At 43.9% G+C, this 24,213-nt stretch overlaps 1 long non-coding RNA gene across 1 annotated transcript in view; it reads right to left on the reverse strand.

The window, feature by feature from the left end:
• Positions 1-24,183, reverse strand: part of LOC135310476 (uncharacterized) — a 31,239-nt gene extending 7,056 nt beyond the window's left edge. Inside the window, exons 1-3 of the long non-coding RNA XR_010370546.1 lie at positions 24,089-24,183; positions 19,452-19,489; positions 9,089-9,323 (exon numbers count right to left, since the gene is read on the reverse strand). This is a non-coding gene — a long non-coding RNA (uncharacterized LOC135310476). The remainder of the gene's footprint in view (positions 1-9,088; positions 9,324-19,451; positions 19,490-24,088) is intronic.
• Positions 24,184-24,213: the final 30 nt, after the last annotated feature.

Below are 24,213 nucleotides of genomic sequence, written 5' to 3' on the forward strand. Positions count from 1 at the left end.
GCCTGCATCACTCCAGAAGCACCATGCTCAGAAGGCGATTCTGTGGATAAGGCTGCAAGAACTGTAAGCTTATCAACACAAAACAAAACAGCTATAGTTTCAGTGTGGTAGGGTGATGTACTCCTGTTACCTGTGTCACCTATCGACAGAAATGCAATTTCTTGTGTGTTTCTGACATAGAAAACTGTATTTAGAGGTTGAAATACAATAAAATTAAATCAAGAAAAGATGTCACCAAAGCTACACGATGTATTATAATACTAAGCTGCAATAAAACCAATTAAAGTTTAAATGAAACTAAAGTCAGGTCTTTGTTATTTTTTTTTTACTATGCTATGCTCAGTACAATAAATTCGATATCAAAATCATTCTGTTAATACCAAGAGTACCTTTCCTTATATAAACTCGAAAAATGACTTTGAGTTTGATCAGGAAGTCTAGACTAGAGAATTTTACTGACTAAACATAAAATGTAGCTTAACAGAAAAGCAGAACTGTTTGTTTTTGCATCACAAACTCAGAACCAGTTACGGAGCTCCCTTTAGTTTTTGTTACGATGACGGGATTATTCTTGTTATTCTCACATTACTGTCACAGAGCCTTTATACTACAAAAATGAGCAAAATAGTTTCAGTAAGGACCCTAACAACCCTTAATGAAACAAGAGCACATGACAGACTCCAATCTTTAAGTTCATTTAGGTGCATAGAACAGTCCAGAGGCTCTCTTTAAGAAAATATTTAGTATCAGGAAATTTTACTCACTTGCACTCTCCTGTCATTGGCCTTATTGACAGCTTTCTTTTTTTCTGCCCAACCCTACAGCCTTCAACTCTAAAAATCACTCTAGCAGTTTGGGACCTCCCTGCAGCTCTGGCTGGAGCGCTGCTGCTGTACTCTGAGCTTCTGCATTCTTTGAACTTCTGCTGGCCCCCACCATTGCCTGTGCCAGCACCCTGGGCAAACTTAAAATGGTTGGTTTGACTAACGCTTGCTGGACATGTGCAGACCGATTGCAGGAGCCCAGCTGATCTGCGTATTTGCAGCAAATTTGTCAGGTCTAAAAGATGCTGAGACTTTGTGGCCTGATCGCTAGTGTCGTTGGCTGCTGATGTTGGCTGGGCTGCATATAGATACGTGCTCCTTACACGTGGCGTGCACAAAGCTATCACTTCTTTTGTGGCAACATTAAAAAAAAACCACACAAAAGAACATGGGAATGGATGCCCCTTCAGCAATATAAATAAACAAGAGAAAAAACAGGGAAAAGCCGGGGGCTCGCCTATTCTGTTTCCCCAGCCCTCGGGACTCTGGAAGGGCAGTGTCTGGCACTGCAGGCAAGGAGCTTGTCACATAAAATGGCATTTTCTGGCACAGTGCTTCTCGCTGGTTTGAGGGGAACTGGAGACCATCCGGCAGACTTAGCTGTTGACATCAGGATGTTTTCTTTTCCCATGGTTTTCTGTTTTGGAGAGTCTGGAAAGTCAGTCTTTCCTCAAATATCAGACATCTCAGCCTCACTTGATTCTTTTTTTTACGGAATTTTGCACACTCCAGCCTCCAAGATCTGCAGATCAATCAGGTATGAGACTCATGGCCACTTGAATTTGAAGTAGGTCTCTAAAAACGCAGTTATTTTTAAGCAAGCAAGAGAAAAAACTGCTCACCGTTCTCCACATTACAGACTCTGTTCTGATGTCTTTCTCCAGAAAAACAGTACAAACGATAGAAACAGGTTTTTAAATTCTCAACACAGCCTTATCACTCTGAGTAGTATTAAAAACATGTTGCTAGTTTTTTAGAAGTCACTACAGAAATTACTGTAAGAAAATAACCTCTTACACAACAAAGCCAGCTGTACAAACATAAATTAATCAGAAAAACACAACTAAGAACTACCTGCTTTTCCTTGGTGTTACCTAAAACAAGATGACTATCCTTGCTCTTGGTAACATAGCAAGGGGGGGGAAACTTTCCTGTTTAAAACTGGGTCATGGATCACCTGACTCATTTCTGAAACCTTGGTCGAGGAAAATTGCATAAAGGCTTACCAGAAGGAAACCATTTGACATATAAACCTATTCCTAGGCCAGCTTTTATCTTCTCACATAAGCCTGTGCCTCAGCAGCTGCAGGTGAGGTACCACCACCCCGCTGCGGCACTCATTAGCCCGCACTGCTTTTACAGCTGGCGCAGGCTGACTGTCATTGGGATTTTGCACCCGAGGCAAGCCTGACTCAGCCGTGTAGCTCGTAAGCCCACGTAGGGGTTTGAGGGTGTTACATTGGTTATCAAAAAGAATTACTAAATTAAAATCCCACTGCTCAGTTTGAAAAATCCCCTGTGCCAGCAGCTTTCTAATTTGTTCAGGCATTTTGGCAGAAAACATCTGATGGAAGTAGCTGGCATAAATGAAGGAGGGTATCAGAGGAGACTGCAGAACATCACCAGCTACAGCAGGGGGATTTTTCTGCATGTTTATAAATATATGAATATGCCAGTGTGTCTCATTGTTATTCTGATATGCCCCTATATTTATGTGAGTTGCAGTTATGAAATGCAAATGAGGCTAGTGAAGTTCTGGTTATTTAGGTGCCAAAGACTGATATTCCAGGCGACTGAGCATGGTCTCAATAAATGCCTGATATTCTCTGTCACCAGAGCTGTATACAGTGTATGGAACACTGCAAGTCTATCATGGCTTCATCCTGCAAAATGCTGAGCGCTCCTACCTCTCTTTGCTGAAAGTGAGAAAGTGCTGCACCAGAAAAACTCAGTTGATATTCTGTTGGATTGAGCCTTATATTAACCTACCATAATTACTTTTATTTGAAGTGCAGTGGTGTAGTCAGTTATGCAGTCTTATAAAAAAAATTAAAACCAGTCTCCATTTAAGAAAATAAAGGTTGGGAACACCAGCTTTGTTAATTAATTGAAGTTCCTGGTGAGGGACATTTAGGATTTAAATGTCCTAATAGAAAGCACTGATTCAAAGGGTAAGCGACAGCCACACAGCAGACAGTGTGTTGTTACAGATAAGGCATTAGAGTAGGATTCAGGATACCTGGATGCCATCACTTTTTCTTTCATACTGAATTATACTGCATGGCCTGGGACCAGTCATTTCCCATGTCTGAGCCTCTCAGCGTTTGTTCATCTGTGTTGATCTTGACTGGCAATACTACTGTAATAAATATAATAGGGACAAATATGTAGCTCTTTGCAAGAATTGAAAACAGTATTATCGTTCAAAGGACACAACATAAATATCCAGGTTTCAGGATAAATTGGAAATTCAGTGCTCTCTAGACACACCATCTGCTGAGATCTAAAGGCAGACCTTGACTGGTGTAGTATCTAGATATAAAACAATTTGCAGTGCAGGGGAATAAATGTATCTCTTCAGCGGACAGATTAAGCTGCTTTTTTTTTCACATTCTAATCTGTTAATCATGCACAGGGCTTAAGTATAGCTCAAGGCAGACCAGACATTGAATGATTTAATTTTGCGCTATTTATTGAACTGGGTTTAATTTGAAGATATGCTGTTATCCGCTGCTCAGCAGTTCTTAAAAAAATGATTGTCCATAATGAGATTTCTACCATGAATCAGTGATTGTGTGTTTAAAATGGGTCATGGGGCTGGCCTTTCCGGGCGCCTGCAACTGCAGCTGCCTTTACGACAGTCATGTGGGCTAACCTTCGCAGGATTCAGCTGACGGTCAAATCTAGGGGCACTCCATTTAAAGTGCTTACCATCCCCCCCCCCCCCCTTTTTTAATTTTGTTTAAAAATAAGTGGTGGGGATCAGTAATTTAAGGCAAGTTCAGCCAGCACAGAAAGCAGAGAATAAAAATTAAAAGAGGGAGTCACGTTTGGGGGTGAGGGGACGAAGTGGTAAATCTGAGCTCAGCCAAGAAGATGGAAGCCAGTGGCCCTGCCAGCCTAGGAAAGAGTCCACAGCAATTTCTGGGGAGAAGGGGACAGGCCCCAGTTTCAGGAGCTGAGAAGGGCTGGGGTGCTGAGAAGGTGTAAACATGGTCTGCCGCCCATAATGTGTGTAAATACTGACAGCATCACAGCAGATCCCGGAGGGAGAGAAACGACAAAACATGGAAAACTACTTTGGGACAAGATAGAAAATCACCTAAATAATGGAGATTGTTAAAGCATGCTGAAAAGAGACTTCTATTAATTGCAGATTTTTTGCTTTTATAGTTTCTGGAAGGCTGTAAGCTCCTCCTGCAATGCTTTCACCAGCAAAGCTTTTCTTGGTTTTTTGCATGTGTGTGATTTTAGAGTTGAGTGCACCAAACACCAGAAGGTTCCCTGGCCAGGTCTGGAGGCACTGTGCTTGTTTGTAGGGCCAGATATTCTGGAGGCACTACAAGATACAGGACAGCGTATTTTAAAGTGACCGGTGTCTGCACCACATCCTTGCTGATGCTGTGCACAGGAGTCCGTGTTTCTGAGATTTAGTTGTGGTTCGTGTCGGTCCTGCTGTGACATCTGCTGCTGTTCCTTAGCTCATCTCACATGTGCGACTTGCAAGTGCTGACCAGCAGCAAAGCCTGTGTGCTCCTTCAGGGCAGTGATTGTTGGCTGCCACGAACTTTTCTTTTGGCTAGGAATGTGAGGAAACACTTTTGTGAGGAACTGAAAAATTAAATGGGACTAACCTAAAATATTCAAGTAAATAGGTCTGTTAGTTCGTCTACTCCCTTGCTAGGTAAGCTGGCTTACTTCATTTAGCACAGTGAAGGACACAGGTATTACCTTCCATGATTTCCTCATTTAAAACTGGATAGTAAAGTGGAGAATCAGATCCCTCATGAACTGAATATATCAGGAAAGCAATAAAAAGGTTGAATATTGTCCTGGTTTCAGCTGGAGTAGAGTTAAATTTCTTCGTAGCAGCTGGTATGGGGCCATGTCTTGGATTTGTGCTGGAAACAGGGGTGATAATGCGGCGATGTTTTAGTTGTTGCTAAGTAGCACTTACACTGGTCAAGGACTTTTTCAGCTCCCCAGGCTCTGCCGGGCGCACAAGAAGCCGGGAGGGGGCACAGCCGGGACAGCTGACCCAAACTGACCAAAGGGATATTCCATACCGTATGACATCATGCTCAGTATATAAAGCTGGGGGAAGAAGAAGGAAGGGGGGGACACGTTTGGAGTGATGGTGTTTGTCTTCCCAAGTACTGCTTATGTGTGATGGAGCCCTGCTTTCCTGGAGACGGCTGAGCACCTGCCTGCCCATGGGAAGTGGTGAATTCCTTGTTGCGCTTTGCTTCTGCGCGCAACTTTTGCTTTACCTATTAAACACTCTTTTCTCAACCCATGAGTTGCCTCACTTTGACTCTTCTGATTCTGTCCCCCGTCCCACCAGGGGGGAGTGAGTGAGCAGCTGCGTGGTGCTTGGTCGCTGACTGGGGCTAAACAACAACAGTCCTTTTTGGTGCCCAACGTGGGGCATGAAAGGTTTGAGATAATGACAGATTTGATTGGAATGTGCTAGATGGAATTTATAGCGGTTATTGCTGTTTAGCTATTAATTGGCAGGCTTCTATGCTTGCTATGGGGCTTGCCTGCCTTACTGTATATACATACACTGTATGTATAGTATGTCTAGTGCTCGTTAGTGGCTGCTTTTTGCTTTTGCTGCTTGCTGTCCTGCTTATCACCTTACTCTGCTGTGCCTGGGAACACTCTGATAACAGCCATGGCCAGGTGCCTGGGCTGGCAGGTGGCCAAGGCCCCACTGCTGTTCCTGTGCTGCTGTACAGGACAGGCTGGAACTCCAGTGTGAACTCAAGTTGAAGGGACTGTGACCTGTGGTTGAGTCCATGTGGGAGCAGGACACCTCGAAGCATCTGTGGCTGCATATAAGCCCATGCCAGAGCAGGTATTTCTCGAAGCATCTGTGGCATCTTGAACATCTGTGCCACAGCAGGTATGCCTCTGAGGCAATTGTGGCCCAAGGTTAAGTCCATGTTGGGGAAGGTACACCTCAAAGTGTCTGTGGCTGTAGATAAGTCCGTGCTTGTTGTGGTTCAGCCCCAGTCAGCAACTAAACACCACGCAGCCGCTCGCTCACTCCCCCGACCCCTGTGGGATGGGGGAGAGAATTGGAAGAGTAAAAGCAAAAAAAAAAAAGGAAACTTTTGGGTTGATATAAAAACAGTTTAATAATTATAATAAAATAATAACGACAATAATATTATAATATTAACGGTAATGATAACATAATAAAAAGGAAAAGGGAAAAAGGGAAAAAACCAGAAAACACAAACAATACAACCACTCACCACCCACCAACCAACGCTGCCAGTCCCCGAGCTGCGATTGCTGCCTCCCTCCCCCCGCCAGCCCCTCCCAGGTAACCTACTGGGCATGACGTTACATGATATGGAATATCCCTTTGGCCAGTTTGAATCCGCTCTCTTAGCTGTGCCCCCTCCCCTCCCGGCTTCTTGTGCACCCAGCAGAGCGTGGGGAGCTGGAAATGTCCTCGACTAGTGCAAAAGCTACCCAGCAGCAACCAGAACATCGGTGTGTTACCAACATTGTTTTCATACTAAGACCAAAGCACAGCACTGTGCCAGCTGCAGTGAAGAAAATTAACTCTATCCCAGCTAAAACCATGACAGTGCTGCAGCAGGTACACCTTGAAGCATCAGTGGCTGTGCATGAGGTCATGCCAGAGCACCTCAAAGTGCATGGCCATGGATAAGCCCACAACGGAGCAGGTTTAATTCTGGAGGCACTGCATCCATGGGCAAGGCCGTGTTGGAGCAGGTTTACTTCTGGAGGGACTGCAGCCATGGATAAGGCCATGCTGGAGCAGGTATAGCTCTGAAAGCATTGAGGCCCATGCAGAAGGTCACGCTGGAACAGGCGCACCTCAAAGCGACCATGGCTCTGGATAAGTCTATGCTGCAGCCGGTGTGCCCCTGGAGGGACTGTGGCTCCTGGGTAAGGCTCTACTTGGAGGAGGTACAACCCTAAAGGACTACAGTCTGTGTGTAAGTCCAAACCAGAGCAGGGGCAAGGGGAAGAGTTCATTACAATGTTAAACCTGATGGTCTGGTCCAAACAGTGGAGATTATAATGGAAATACCTTTAAATTGTTGTAACCCGGGATTTGAGTTCCATGTTATGGAAATTACTATAGCAGAAACCCCTTGTTGCTAGCCAGGATAGGAGCAAGGGGAGGAGTTCATTGCAATGTTAAAACCTATAACCTGGCCCGAAGGGGCTGGGGGGGAGACTGTAATGGATATACCTTTAAATTGTTGTAACCTGTGATTTGAGTTGCATGTTATAGGAATTACTACAGCAGGAACCACCTGAACCAATGGAGGACAAGCCTTTCAAGAAGCAGTGCGAGTGCAGCAGTGGCCCGACCTGAGCTGGCTTTGGTGCCCAGTAACTCCATGCAGCACACCACCTCTCCTGTCCTGAGTGACCACCAGAACAGAGGGAGCCCAAAGCTGTGGACTAAATGATATCTGTGCATTTTATCAAAGGATGGGAAGGAGGGTGGAGGTTAATGAGGTTGTATTGGATAGTGTGGAACCTGAGCATGATGTATATGGTATGGAATAAGGGGTGGATACTGTCCTGGTTTCAGCTGGGGTAGAGTTAAATTTCTTCATAGTAGCTGGTATGGGGCCATGTCTTGGATTTGTGCTGGAAACAGGGGTGATAATGCGGCGATGTTTTAGTTGTTGCTAAGTAGCACTTACACTGGTCAAGGACTTTTTCAGCTCCCCAGGCTCTGCCGGGTGCACAAGAAGCCGGGAGGGGGCACAGCCGGGACAGCTGACCCCAACTGACCAACGGGGTATTCCATACCATATGACATCATGCTCAGTGTATAAAGCTGGGGGAAGAAGAAGGAAGGGGGGGACATTTGGAGTGATGGCGTTTGTCTTCCCAAGTACCCTTTATGCGTGATGGAGCCCTGCTTTCCTGGTCATGGCTGAGCACCTGCCTGCCCATGGGAAGTGGTGAATGAATTCCTTGTTTTGCTTTGCTTGCATGTACAGCTTTTGCTTTACCTATTAAACACTCTTTATCTCAACCCATGAGTTGCCTCACTTTGACTCTTCTGATTCTGTCCCCCGTCCCACCAGGGGGGAGTGAGTGAGCAGCTGCGTGGTGCTTGGTTGCCGACTGGCACTAAACCACAACAAATATAAAATTTAACCGATTGCCAACCTATCCATCTTTCTCTCTCTACCTGTTTCTGAGTAAGACAAGGAGTACTTTCAATACTCACCATGAATGTTGACGTTTTGTTTTTCCTCCTCCTTCTCTCCTCAGTTTTCTGTCAGCCACATTCTGGCTTGGTTAAAACATTTATTTGCATAGTAAATGTACATTTTTGGGATATGAATTGGAAAGGAATGCTAACCACCAGAGGGAAAACTGTATTCTGGGGATGAATGCATACCTCACCTTGCAGCTCAGAGAGGGCTCTAGGTCTTGAGTACAGTAGGTAGGATTGGTGGGGTGGTGGAATTAGGGAACAAATTCATTTGTTGTCACTGTACTCCTAAATATTTCCCTTGGGTTTACTGATAAAATTGTGAGGGCTGAAAGCACTGAAAAGAGAAAGAGTATATAAAGCAATATAAACTCTTTCCTCTTTCTGAGCAGCTGTTAGTCCAGTACAGCTGCCATGGATGTTCTTCCGTCCATGTAACTTGCTGGTACTTAGCAGTGTTTTGGACGCACGAGAAAGGTTACTTCTGATTTCTTTTTTTCAATTTCATGAAAGGTATGGAGGACCTTTTATGGTTTTCTTGGGTGGGAATTATGGCCACCGTATGTCAAGGTGCTCCTGGAGGGCCTAGCCAACTGCATCAAAACACCTAAGGGACACTGAAAAACAAATCCTATGATGATTACAAAGGGTATAACATTCCCTCTGTAATGCAGTCAACCTATGGGCAGTTAGATGCTGTATCTGACAGCAGTCGCAGAGGAGCACTTTCTTTTCCTCACACCTCCATACTTCTTCACACCCTACCAGCCCACTTTAATCTCTGACTCATAAACAGCTTGGAGATGACTACACTTACTCCTCTGAGCCGATCTATTTCCAGAAATTAGTGTCAGGATGAGACTTTCAGGCAAATAAGGTGACCTCTTCCAAGATAGTTTCTTCTTTGGCCGTTACGGTTTCCTCAGAAACACGCCATTTTGCTTGCAGGCCTCAATTTTCCCTTTTTCTGTGGCAGCTGCACATTTATTCCCTCCAGCCCAAGGCACTTTATATTCCTCAGCAGCTTGGGCATCAGTTCAACATCTGTTGGTCTAGTCATACAGGGATTAAAAAATGATTATTTAGTCATTGGCTAACTCTCATAATGTAAAAGGTTGTTTATTCAGTTCCCAAGTGCCGCAGTTTCATGTCTATCTGTTCTTGACGATGACCGATGGCAGACAGATCAATATCTTAACAAAATTAGGGCTGTCTGTAATAGGATCGACCTTTCAGTAAGTCTTCCTTTACTTTCCTGACAATATCTTAATAAGATTCTGTATGAACTATCTTGTCAAAGCTTGCATATCTTACCCAGATGAATAAACAGTGACAATATCACTGCCCCCTCATGACTGTCCTGTTATCATTTCAAATGTTACAGAAGACTGGACTTACAGCTAGTTTGGGTACATGCCTTGAGGGGCAGCTGCCTTTGGCTGTTCCAATTTTACATTTTGGTACTGCTGGAGCTTCACAGGATCACAGGATGATTGAGGCTGGAAGGGACACATGGAGGTCATCTGGTCCAACGCCCACTTCTCCTGACTTGGGTTCATACATCTGTTGGAAGCATTTACAGCTGAGCCGATCACCCTGTCTACCCTTTGCAGTCAATGGAGAGAAAGTGGCAGATTGTTTGATCTAGTACAAATATCAGTTTTCAGATGGGACAAGTCATGCCCAGAAACACTGTTGCTCTCTATTGACTACAAAGAGAGCCCAATGCCAGAGCAGATGTCTGTACTGGGAATGTAGAATCTGAGCAGATTTAGCCTCCTCTCTCATCTTTGTATTTGTCTTTTAAGGTCTCCTGACACAGCTCTGTACACTCTTTGTGGTCTTCCTCCTTGCTGCTGAACTTGAAAACTTCACCCATGAAGACTGGGTTAAACCTGCATTGTCCTGTCTGAGTTAGTTCACCTCTTGTAAGCGTACTGAAATTCCCACTAAGTGATGAAGGCAGAATTTTCCCGTGCACCTTCAGATCCAGAATTTGCTTACTAGGAGTCCTTAAAGAAATGAAAAGGGCCTCTGCATACTGACCATACAGGTCAAGAAGAGCACAGTCCAAGAAATCTCTTGGCAGGCGAAGTGAAAATGGGATACTATCACACTTCAGGCACGTCCTTTCCTACTTTCACTCATGCATACCTTCAATAATTCTCTTGCCATTTCCAGCTAAGTGGCTTTTTTCTGAGTGCTGAAGAACAGAGTCCAGTGCTTCTTCCTTTTTAACCACCCGTTAAATAAGAGCAATCTGTTTCTACTTTTATTGCCTTGAAAGAACTTAATATGTTAAATACACTGGGCAATACCCCCTCCCAGACATAACTTGTGCACTTAACCGTGTAATTGCTTTCTGGCAGCCCTCTCTAAGAATCTGGTGTCTCCCAAATGTATTTCTGCATATTTCCTGTGCATGTGAGGAAGTTTCCAGTATTTTTGACTGTAAGTGTCCCACTGGGTTGACATGCTTAGGCTGGAAGATGCAAGATCCTCTTCCTGCCCCCAGGCAGGCTCTCTCTGACTCCCGCCTACACAGAGAGCAGATGCAAGATGAGAGACGGATGTCTCAGCCTGTGCAGCACCGAGCCGGGCTTATTCTGGAGACCGACCTGCAGTAAAGCAAACCACTCCTCAGCCTCTCCTTGCTTTTTAAAATTTTCTTCTGTTATTATAGTGTTAACTTCACTGTGTTTTGGACACAAGAATACAGTTTGAGCATTTGGTCAAAATCTAAGGTGGCCAAGTTGTTCTCTTTTCGTGAGAACTTCTTCAAGTGTCTAGTAACCTGAAAAGAGTTACATCTGCCCTCTGATATCAGATCATCTTCTCGGTGTTGAGCTTCCTTATCTTAGTTCCATGAATCTTGGAACTGTCCCAATTTATTGCTATCTGCTTCTTGGTCAACAACTTCATGGCATTGCTGACTGATTTTTTAAATCTTTGTTACAGTTTTTCACTTTCCACCTCTTTTTTTTTTTTTTTTTGACATTTCATGTTTTATTTAGCCAGTATTAGCCTGCTCTCCTAGTTTGGCCTGCTTAGAAGGCAACTCTTACTCTTCTTTCACAGCTTCTCCTTGCACTACTTTCTTTCAGATGGCAGCAGGACAGACTCTAATTTAAGCATGTGGGGCTGAATACCATAGGTGCAATTCAGTGGAAGTTTGTTGTATTGCTCTCCCCTGAAGACAGGCCCCTGAGCTGTTGCCAGCTCACGCTGAAAATGTTTTCCAAACCAGGTGACATTTGCCAGATGACCAGATGAAAAGTAAAATAAATTAAGAGACTAGTAAGCAGATTCAGAAAACAAACAAAAAGAAACAGAGCGGCCACAAATTTTATTGGCTCTCTGTGTTTGGAGAGATTCCCAAAATCCTCTCTGTGATTTGTTCAGCTAGGAGCTGCCGGGGCATGTCTGTGGCTGGTTGGAGCCAGGAGCTGATTCTCTTGACAAGCTGTATGCCCTGGCACTATCTCCCCTGCTACAACCTGCTGTGTACAGCAAAGCTCTGCCAATGAATTTCTCGGTACACTGGCGATTCAGCTGAATATAAATGCACTTCTGGAGACATCCTGTATCCCACGGTCACAACACTTCAGTTTTAAATAGAGTGCTAATTTATGACTCCCCAGTTTGTGAAACATGTCTCAGCATTGGTCTACGATCTGCCACTGCGCTTTGGAGAGGCCAGGCTGGCCACCTGACCTGCCCTCTGTCAGTATCAACTTATCAATGGACGGTTCACTTACCTAGTGCAATCCCTGTTGACAAAGACATTAATTAAGAGCTGAATTTATGAGAAGCCAAGCATATACATTTCCTATGTTGCAGGCCCCAACAGCTACTTATTTTATGACCGTTTCAGTGCTAACAAGAAACTTAGCTTATTACCAGCTTTAGATAAAGAGTAATTATGATAACTTGGGGATTGCCTTGATTACAGTGTGCAGGTTCCCATATTTCTGACAGAAAGATGACAAGTTTGATGGGGCTTGTAGGAATTTGGAGGCCATAAAATAAGGTGTTCTTCCTTAAAAGGATTAGAATCTCAGTGTTATAAAGCAGAACTAAGTCCAACGAAAATATGCAGGTGTTCCAGCCTCAGAAGGAAGTTCATGCATATGCAACCAGGCGGGCAGGAATGACTTGTCTTCAGGCAAGTTAAGTACTCGTATGGCTCATGGGACCTACAGAAGTACAAGTTACTAATGTATACCCGATCATAAGAATAACCTGCAATATACTCTGGCACCCACAACCCTTCTACAGCTTTTCTGCTGCTTGTGGCAGCTAAAAAGACATTTCAAAATTGTTAGGATCCATCATGACAAATGACGACAAAGTCAGCCAGTTTAGGTCCTTTCCCTGAAACCTTGCAAAATGAAACATTTGCTCCCCCAAAGCCATTAACTCTCAGAACTTCTCTGCCCATAAGTATGCTAAGACAGTGTACAAGAAAGAGAATTTTTATTATATAAAAATAATCACAGTCAGGAACTTGCACAAAAAAATAGCAGGAAAAAAATAGGGATCAACTTTGACAGAAGCTCATCCACATCCAACTCCCTTTCTGTGATTTCCAGATGGCATCCATATCATCACTTGTTATGGAAGTCATGTTGGTGTTGTCCTAAATGTGTCTGTCAATCGTCTTGCTGTGCTTGATGCTGATGTGGGCTTGTCCTAGTTAGAATTCTTGATATTGTCATATGATCCTCTCTGAGGATTTCCTAGGAGCATTTACTTTGAAATAGGTCAATCTTTTTATTAGTTACCCTAGTGGTTTTCTATGTCCCCTCACCGAAAAGTATGAGGTCTGCACTGAAAACATGTATTTCTGGGACGTTCTTAATTTATGAAGGTTGGTTGCTGCTTAGACATTCATTGCTTATTGCCTATGCAGATAAGTAAAACTACTTTATTCCTGTTCTTCCTGTAATACTTCTCTATGCATCTGGGTGTTTTGAAATGCGTATAGCAATACACTTTGATTTCTTTTATTGAAGAACAAATTTCTTTTGCACTGACTAATATTTTTAACAGGTCAGGGCATTCGAATAATTAAGATAATCCAAAGAAATCCAACTGCTCGCTATAGTTACCTTCTTCATGGTTAGTAGGGCAGAAATAATACTGCAGTTAGGGTGATGTGCATCACACTTCTAATTCTGGAAAAGTTATCAGTGGCAGGTGCCACGCTCTGTGAGTACAGCTTGTGTCCAAGCTCGTAAGTCCTACCAGTACCTCAGCTGCCGTGCAGAGCTCACTGCCTTAGTCTGTATGGAGGCAGTCTGTAAGTGGAAGGACATAATCAAATCCTGCGTGTCAGCTCAATGAAGAAACACTTCAGTGTTGCAATGCTGGGCTCCTTATGGCGCTGGGCTCCTTATCGCAGCTGGAGCATGGCGCAGAGACATCTGTGTAAGCTAGGTGTAGAAATCTATTTGAACCTGACAGGTTCAGGTTATTCGCTTGGGTTCAGAGTAATGAGAAAGTGTTCATGTTGTCTCTGGACTTTGATCCCAAAAGCAACATAGCTACATTCATACTGTCTGGCACCCAAGCTAGTGGGACATGCATGAAACCAGCCTGTACAGCTCTGCACCTGCACCACTCTTCTATATAGGACCAGTAGAAAACGGCAGGCAGACGATATACCTTCCAGCCACTCCTGGTGGCCTGCTTAGCTGCTCTATACAGAGCTCAGGATATTCTTTGGGCAATGCTTTTTCTCTTTACCTGTTTTGCATTCATGAAGCTTGCTTTGGTCTTCTTTCTTCTTCTGCTTCCTGTTAAGCTGTTTTGCTATTGCTGTTGTTCTCCCCACTTTAAAAGTAGTTCTCTTATGTTTTTGCATGTTTTTCTTTTTGCAGCTGCTGTTATGAAACTGAAGCAGCTCTTCAGTTGTAGCTGAAACATTAGTGTTTCTGTCTTTTACTGGTGGACTACTGGAGAGGTGCCTATTGGCCCTCTCCATTTAAATGAGTTACATGCTGGTGTCACGACCATGTTCGTCAGCCAACAGGGCATGTACATTTGCCTGTAATTGTTAGATTTTCTAGAAGTGACTTTTTGCAGCACACTCTGGAGAGTTTCATGGCATTTTTTGTATCTGTAAGTAGAGCTCTGTGAACCAACAGTGTATTCACACAGCAAAATTTTACTCAATCATTCACCATTTTGACTAGACTCAGAACCAGTCCAAACATGCCCAAGATTTTAAACAAACCATCATTGTTATTTTGCATTAAAATTGCTACCTAGGCACTAGATATCATTCCTAAAGACCTGAAGGAACACATGCTGTAGCAAGTTATAACAAGAACCCTCACCTTTTCTGTTTTAAAAACGGGTATTCAATACTGTATGATTGCTCTTTTCTTCTGATCTAGAAATAAACTCTAGTAGTTCTTTCACTGAGGGGTTCTCTCTGAGTCAATGCTTGCTCTGTTTCCAAGAGCCCTGAGGCAGCGCTGCTAGATTTCTGTCACAGAAATTCTGGAAGTGGACAACGGTGATTTTTGTTCTGATGTATAATTTGTTCTAACTGGGCCACCTACTTATAGTAATTTTAAGGATATTAAAAGCGCTCTATTTTACCAGTTTCCCTCATTAATTTTACATTCTTCAGTTTTTCATTACTGATGTGGCCTACAGGACTTTTCAGGTCCTGGCTGTCTCCTGTGTTTTGGCAAAGGGCCATTGCATTCTTCAGATTAAGCTACGGCCTCCCTAGCAACAGAGCTAGCTGGGGTTTATCACCTGGGAATGACCTACTAAAAACCCATTATTATGCATTCCCAAATCCTCCCTCCTTGCTTGTGTCTTTTTGGCAATGCTGTGTGAGGTCATGGTGGGTAAACTCTGGTTAGCCCCATAACTCTCAAGGAAAATCATACAAGTAACTTGGTAAACATTCCTCATCCCTGCTCCCCAGGTTTAAACACTTGTGGTATCTCAGTCATAGATCATCTGGATGAAGATTCCTAGTTCCCAGATCACCTGGACAAAATGGCTAGTAAAACCTTCATAATTTATATAATTTATCTTGCTGAGCATCTCCAAAGGGACATATTTGCTAAGCTCAGCAAAATGTGTAAGCCAGCTACATTGTAAGGCATAAAGCAAATGCTAATTTGTCTGTAAAACTGCAGTCATGATCTATTGCAGATACTACCTTTTTCTACCGACTACCTGCACAAGTCATGGGACTAAATTGCATGCAGACATAGGTTTCATCCCCACTAATGTAAAAGGTTTTTGCGGTATATACGTGTGGGATTTGGTGCAGTTGAGTTGATTTTAAAAGGAAAAATCATGAAGGATTCTAATCTCCAGCACAGTTCTCTGTACTAAAACGAACATACAGTGTTCTGCTTTTTTGAACATACAGAGAGTCAGACAAATTGGCACAGTTTTCATCACCAAGCTCCTTCTCACCAAGCACCCCACAAATATCTCTTTTCAGGATCATGCTGCTATGTTTGTTTAGGCTGCTCTGAGGTCTGCCTACCTCTTTCACCATCTGGACTATCTCTCATCCTTCCAGATCCCACTGGGTCAAAACAGTTCTTAGAAAGCCCATGGTAGTTCCTGAGAAACTTCTGAGCAGCTGTTATTTTTCTTTCTTTTAGGCAGGGATATTACCAGTGTTTTGGGTAAGAAGGCTGCCTTGATCCCTGCTGCCAGTTCAGATGAAGGGAATTGTAGATTTCTCACAGTTTTCTCAAATGAAAAATGAAGTTTGCTCCAATTATTTCAACTTGTTTTAATCCAGCTTGTAATCATATTAAATTACCAGGTTTTCTGTAATTTAGCCTATTATATAGCAATTATGTCATTTGCTATATGTTCATTAGAAATTTTCAGCTCAAGGACAAGTCCAAATTAATTTCTTGTACTTAATTTATTCTTGAATGTCACCCTTATACTGCGTCTTCCATTCTATGCCTGGAAATCAGATTCAAACCCCACCACCATCACTGGAGCCCCAACAACATGCTGCAATTCAATTACTCAGCTGAATAAGAAGAAATACCCTTAACAATACTAATGCTGTCACAGCTCAGAACGGGAAACCTCTCCAGCCCAATAGACAAGGCATTGCTCATTCCAGCATAACACCTGAAATGGTTTCAGATTTGCTGATTACCTCTACACCCAGGACCTAGTAACAGATTTACCTGAGCTTAATGCCTGGAAATAACCGAAAACTATGTAGGCTCTTTTGGAGAGGTATAAAGAGGTGTTTTCCAAAAAGCACCCCTTGGAATCTTCTGCAGGCCATGCAAGACAGTGGGACCTAGTAGTATTCCGCTCCCCTCTCACGTTTTCAGGAGGTAGAAGGCAGTAGAAAATCAGGACCAGATGACTGAGGTGTGTTTGGGTACCAGGACCAAGGCCGCTTACTTGTTTCAAGTGGGACAGGGAGTGCTTACTAGTACCATAATATAAAATCCTAGCCCTCTTATCGTTTGTCTTTGCTTGTCATTAGATTCTTCTTAAATGCAGACAGGTCCAAAAGCAAACACATGCTTTTCATTTCTGACTAGCTGGTGTACCTGATGTGAGAAACAGTGGTCAAGGACTTGGTATCAGTGTGTCAGCCAATGTGAACTGTTAGGATCATGGAGCTATACAACCTACAGTAGTTGAGGATCTCTCTGGAGCTTTTTTCTTCCCAGGTGAATGACTGGACATTTTCTCCCATGACGCATGCCCTGGCACGCTGTGCCGCAGTTCTAGCAGTGATAGTAAAACTTGTGGTGATAGGGAAAAAGCCTAGTGAATGCAGAGGAGTGCTAGAAGATAGGAAGGGGCCCACAGGCAGTGGTGGATAGAGGTTACAATGGGTACACAATCACAGAATGGCTCAGGTTGGAAGGTACCTCTGGAAGCCAGCTGGTCCCTGCCCCCTGCTCAGGCAGGGCCACCTACAGCCAGTTGCCCAGGACCATGTCCACACACTGAATATCTCGAAGGATGAAGACTCCACAGCCTCCCTGGGCAACCTGTGCCAGTGCTTGGCTACCCTGACCATAAAGAAGTGTTTCCTGATGTTCAGAGGGAACCTCCTGTGTTTCACTTTGTGCCCATTGCCTCTTGCCCTGTCACTGGGCACCACTGAAAAGAGCCTGCTTCTGTCCTCTTTGCACCCTCCCTTCTGGTACTTATACACATGGATAAGCTCCCCCTAAGCCTTCTCTTCTCCAGGTTGATCAGTCCCAGCTCTCTCAGCCATACCTCATAAGGCAGATCACCTCCCTCGGCCTGCTGGCAGCACTCCTCCTACGGCAGCCCAGGACACCCATTAACCTTCTTCATGGCAAGGGCATATTGATGGCTCATGTTCAACTTGGTGCCTACCAGGACCCCCAGGCCTTTTCTGCCAAACTGCTTTCCCACCTGGGTGACCCCTAGCATATATTGGTGCTCAGTTATTGCTCCCCGGGTGCAGGACTTTGCACTTCTCCTTGTTGAACTTCTTGAGGTTCTTGTCAGCCCATTTCTCCAGCCTGTCAAAGTCCTTCTAATTAGCAGCACAACCCTCTGGTGTATCAGCCACTCCTGCCCATTTTGTGGCTTGCTGAGGGTACCCTTCCCCATCATCCAGATCATTAAGGAAGACATTGACCAGGACTGGACCCAGGATTGACCTCTCGGGTACATCACTAGTTACTGCCCTCCAACTAGACTTTGTGCTGCTGATCACCAGCCCCTGACCCAGCTGTTCAGCCAGTTTTCAATCTACCTCACTGTCTGCTCATCCAACCCATAAATCACCAGCTTCTCTATGAGGATCTTATGGGAGACAATCTTGAAAGCTTTACTAAAGTCCAGGTAGATGATATCCACTGCTCTCCCCTTGTCTACCAGGCTAGTACATGCCTGAAGAAACTTAATTGGGGGATTTTGGAAGTTAGATGCTCCACTATTTAATAGGTTCAAGAGTTTTACAAAGAAAGCTTATATGGCCAGATGCCTTTGTAAAGAAGAGAAATCTGCATTTAAATCTGAGAAGATTTAGATGGTCTTGAAAGCCCATGTATAAGGTACTTTTTATGTACGAGGGAAGAAAGCTGTTAGCACATTCTTGTTTCTCTATAGATAAAGTGATTGCACATCAGTGCAGCTGACAAAATCAAGCAACCATACTGCTAAACAAGTTGTAACATTTCTGCACATAGGAACAGAATAGCAACATACTCCCAGAAGGATCTGTCATGGGTGGAAACTTAAGCTGCTGCATTTACAATGGAAAGAAAAATCAAGACAGTTCTAGAAGAGCAAAATATTTTTAGCTGGAAAGGGTACATTAAAAGAAGAAAGCATCTACATTTTTTAGCAAAAAGAAAAGCAGCATATGGTAAAACTGTCTAAGAAAGTTTGAAGGCTTCAATGGGTGGGAAAAGTGAAGAAAGCAGAACCAGAATATAAATGGCTGTTGACAGGCTCCACAAAATGAAACACTTGCTAGCATTCATGAAGGTCAAGCCCAGTTCCCACATAGGAGTAAAAGAACGGTTCCTCGGCCTAATCCACAAACAGGTAAGAAAACCTGGGGTCCAGGGCATTCACCTTTTGGAATTATATTACCAAAGGAAAATGCATTATATCCAAGTAAAAATTCAAAGTGTCACAATTTCAGCAAAGAGGCTTTCCATGGATCCAGTTTCACTAAGCTACAACCTGACTGTTGAGGTGTAATTATTCAGTAACACTAGAGATATCTCAATATTCTAACAATTTGCTGTTGACAGCGAGATAGTGACCTAGGATGCAACATGAATTCTATGTTCTGTGGCTGAGTCTTCCATGAAACCAAACAGCGCGAGGTATTACAGCGCTACCACTACTGCCCTGATGGGATGAATCACATAAACCTCAACTGAACCTTACAGTCTGATACCCTCTATGTTATTTAATCTGTACCAAACTATATATCACACATCCCTTGCCTGTTCTTTTCTTTTTAAAAATAAGGTTATTTTGAAGTCTCCTGCCCAGCTCTTGTTTTCATTTTTCTCTATTTGCTGCCTGCATCCCTCAAGGCCTCCAGAATCTGCTTTCTATCTCTTTCTTTACCCATCATGTCATATATGTTTGTGGATTTTTTTGTTGATGTATAAAGAAAACTATACGAGTCTGTAAGGTTTCAGAAATATGCATACCTGAAGGGTGACTGCTGGCCCAGTCTGTCCTCCAAGGTCTGTAACAAAAAATTACACATAGTCAGAATTTTACCTAATATCCTACTCTAGTCAAAATAATGCTTCAGGTGCATCAGAACTGTGCAATGGTCTTTGCTGAAGCTGATGATAATGGTGTAACTGGAAGACTGGTAGTGTGCATTCTGTTTCAATAGACAAACAGACCCCTGCGTGGAAATTTAACTGCACATTAAATCCTGATTTTTAAGCAGGATGTTAATATAATAGCAAACTCCTCAAATTACCCCTACTGACCTACTGTTTTCTTTTCAGTTAGTCAGCTTGGTACTCTTAGAATTTATCTGCACTCCTATATCCTCTTTTTCCTTTAGGGCTACATCAAGTCTTTACCAGTCTCACACAAAAATCTGTTGGACTGGCAGTTAATGATACTTTTAACTAAGGCCCTGAAATGTCTGTTTAAACATATACCCAACTAACAGGAAGCATGAACCATTATAAATTTCAGACTTAAAGTCAGTTTCAGCAGTTTTTTAAATCTGTCCGTTATATTCAGTTGTGAAATACCATCAGATGGAGAATTGAGAGTAAGAAGTTCTGGTGCACTTCAAAAACTATTGTAGTAGAAAGTTATCAGATTACAACCTTCCTGTTAAGGATAAAGATCAGGTACATCATCTTCCTGTTGCTTTTCATATGTATTTTTGCATAACTTCGGGTGTAAATCATGAGCTTATAACCGCCCCCAGTATTCCATCACCTGGATTGATTTTTGCATGACCATAGAGGCAGGTCTTACTCTTTAATGATAGTTTAGCATTCACTTTAGTCTTGTACATCCTAAATTTAGAGTTAAAGGGAAGAATAGCCACAACATGTTTATGATAAATAACGGTTTTCTGTAACCCCCTCCAGCTAATTATGACATAATAATTCCTATAGATACACTGAACATGAAAAAAACCTCAAAATCTTAAGTACTTCTTTAAACACAGTCTTTTAAATATACTTTCCATCAGTCCTGTGGAATTTATCCTATGCTTTGCTGGTAACAGAGGTGACTAATGAAAGTGATGGAAGACCTGACTAGTCTCATGCATGAAGCGTGAACCTCAGGTAGCTGGCTTGTCAAATGGTCCACTGCAGCCTCACACGTTTCACCTCATGCATTCCTCCTCCTGCCTTCAAATCCTGCTTGACAAATTGCCTCATCAACTGAGGTTGAGAAGCAGTGCTTCTGAGATTGCCTGCTCGGAGAAGTTTCTCTAGAGGGCACAGAGTTCAGCAGAAGACTTGCATTGTAATTCCTCCTCCAATATGTGACGGGACACAGGTGTTCACATGACGTTACAGAGGGGGACACATCTCCCACATATGACCTAAACCTATGAGCAAGGGAGATCTTAGCTGAAATACATCTAGTTCATAGCAGTGTGACCTGGCAGGATAGCTGGGTGGGAAGTGACAGTTACCACATGAAAATCAAGGAACATAAAAGAAACTATTCCTAGCATTAAATCTTATTTTTAAAAATTAGTTTAAATCTGCTTTTAGAGAGGGCCTTCGAGCCTTCTCCCTGCCCAGTGCTCCCTCCTCCAGCTGAAATCAAATGCCAAGCCTTGCTACTGTAAATTGGCAAAATGAAAATAGAAATGAGGCTTAAGATGAGGGAAAGGAAAAAAAAAACCCGATTTGTAGCATTAAAGCCTTTTATGACTGAGGCAGCACAGATGTTATACATTTGTCCCAGCCCTTGTATCCTGTTTTGATAACCAGCCACAGATTTCTGATTCACCAGCTACAGAGCGTGTACTTTCATTGCCTGGGGGCTTTAGGGTACATGGTTCTTCCCCCACTTCTTTATGCCTCCAAGGGAATGGATCAGCAAATTGACCTGGGTTAGAACTGCTGGGAAAACAGAAACAAGACTGTTTTTAACCTGGATCAATTCCCTGATATTGTTCACTGTGTTGCTCCACAAAAAAAAAAAGAGCTGAGGGTGTGGTGTGAGGGGAAATGGACTTGTACGGGGCAGCCGGGAAGCAGGAAACCTTTCAGACAGCGCTGTCATTAATCCCATGTTTCATAGTACTCTGCTCATCACAAGGCAGCTGTTAAGATCTGGAATTCTCACTGCAAAAATCTCTGGTTTTATTGATGGGGTGCTGAAATGGGTGGGTGCCATGCTCCTCACGCTACAAAGGGCACGGGTGACGCATGCATGCTCCTGTCATGCTGCAAAGCCTGGAACCTCCACTCTGAACAACGATCAAAGCAATAGCACAGGTATGTTTAAATATATAGGAGTTAAGTGATAACCACAGCTACATTGTATAAAGAACACTTGAAGCCTTAATATCTAATAATTTTGTTTAAATGCCATTCACAGTATTCCAGCTATTAATTACTACTCTACATACATTGCTGCGTCTACTGACTGAGCAGACCTTTAGTTAACATCTAGGGTGACAAATTATGGCTCAAAGCATTGTTTGGCTATGTCAACTACAGAGTAAAAAGACTGTTGCTAATCTGAAGTAGGAAACACATACAAAGTCAGAGGAGGTGTAGGAACACCAGTAAAGTTTTAAAGACTTTTCCTTTGAATGTTTAGCAAGTTAAGGCTTTATAAGAAAGGCCCTGGAGCACAACCCTTCTGAGCTCATGCTCATGCTAAGCATCCTGTCCACAGGTGCACTGAGGCCATCACTTCCTTGCAGTTCTGCATCCGAATCCTCTGGTAAGATTTAGCCTACCCAGGTAAAAACAGGCTAGTGTTTCTTAATACACTATAAAAATTTTGCAGAGTCACAGAATGGCAGGGGTTGGAAGGGACCTCTGGAGATCATCTTGTCCAACCCCCCTGCTTGAGCAGGCACACCCAGAGCAGGGGGCAGATGACTGTGTCCAGGAGGGTTTTGAATGTCTCCAGAGAAAGAGACTCCACAACCTCTCTGGGCAGCCTGTTCCACTGCTCTGGCACCCTCACAGGAAAGATGTTTTTCCTCATATTGAGGTGGAACTTCCTGTGTTCCAAGTTGTGCCCATTGCCCCTTGTCCTGTCATTGGGCACTATTGAAAAGAGTCCAGTCCCATCCTTTTGACACTGACCCTTCAGATATCTATAAGTACTGATGAGATCCCCCCTCAGTCTTCTCTTGTCCAGGCTGAACAAACCCAAGTCTCTCAGCCTTTCCTCATAAGGGAGATGCTCCAGGCCCCTGATCATCTTCGTAGCTATCTGCTGGACTTACTTAAACAGTTCCCTGTCCTTCTTAAACTGGGGGGCCCAGAACTGGACACAATACTCCAGATGTGGTCTCACCAGGGCAGAGTAGAGGGGGAGGATAACCTCTCTCGACCTGCTGGCCACATTCCTTTTAATGCACCCCAGGATACCGTTGGCCTTCCTGGCCACAAGGGCACAGTGCTGGCTCATGGTCAGCCTGCTGTGCACCAGCACTCCCAGGTCCTTCTCAACAGAGCCACTTTCCAGCAGGTCACTCCCCAGCCTGTCCTGGTGCCTGGGGTTGTTCCTCCCCAGGTGCAGGACCTTGCACTTCCTCTTGTTGAATTTCATCAGGTTCCCCTCGGCCCAGCTCTCCAGCCTGCCCAGGTCTCGTTGGATGGAAGCACAGCCTTCTGGCATATCAGCCACTCCTGATGCCATTTCAGTGTCATTATTGCTGGGAATACGAAACGACATTAACTACATTATTTCTACATAATTATTCACATTATGTTGGTACATTAAATATATTTTAACGTAAAAAGGACACTTCTGCCACTCCTCCTGATCCATTGGCTACTCCTTTCATTGTGCTAATATAAATGTTTTAATGGAGAAGAATAAAAACTTTTGGCGGAGTGAATTACACTCCAATATTTGTTGATGAGATCGAGCAAGACAAAGGCCAACTATGAAGGATGTGGCAATTGCAGCACAGCAGGGACTGTTACAGGAATCAGTCAAGAATAACATTTCCCACTGATTCAGTTAGTTTCTTTTGAGGGGGAAGCTCCCAGCCAGAATGTTGCCCTTGCTGCCCTATAAAACCATATGGAGGCTCAAAAACATTTTAAGCCATTCAGCAAATGTTTGACATGGAGCTAAGATAAAGCTGGTTTCCTACTCTACACCCAACACACACACTCTCATGTTCTGCGTACTCCACTAATGGCAGTTTACCCAGCCATGCAAGAGCAGAGGTTCAGTCAGGGAGGTATACACCCAGCTGCCTTAGAAGAGCTGGGTGGCAGCCGGGCCTGTTGGTGCAGGGTGGTCTCAGCAAGACACTGAAACGCAGCCTCTTTAATATATACTAAATAAGTATGACTGAGAAGGGTCGCAGGGTGGCCGGTGCGATGCAGAGCATATATCTTTTGGGAACACCTCAGAGCGATGGAGCACTCTATGCAAACTAACCAACCTCTTGCCAAGGCAGGTATTGCGTTTTGGTTTGCTGAAGCGAACTCTGCAACGCAGAGCCAGGCCCGGGCCCTTATCTGGAAGGCAACTAATAGCTAATTACTCATCCCGGGCGATCATGCCTTTATGGGGGCGTTTCCGAAGACAAGTGAGATTTCCCTGAGAGGAAGACGCCACCCCTCCCGCCATCCTCCCCGCGCATGCGCACCCGCTCCGCCATCGCAGTCCCAGGGGAAGCTCTCGCGAGAAGCGCGGGCCCGCGGCCGCGGCCGTGAGGGGAGGTTCCGTGGCGCCTCCCAGAGGTGTCCCCGTCCCCCCCAGCCCCCACCCGCT

The sequence above is a fragment of the Phalacrocorax carbo genome, chromosome 1 (genome assembly GCF_963921805.1).
Source record: "Phalacrocorax carbo chromosome 1, bPhaCar2.1, whole genome shotgun sequence".
Classification (NCBI taxonomy): Eukaryota; Metazoa; Chordata; class Aves; order Suliformes; family Phalacrocoracidae; genus Phalacrocorax; species Phalacrocorax carbo.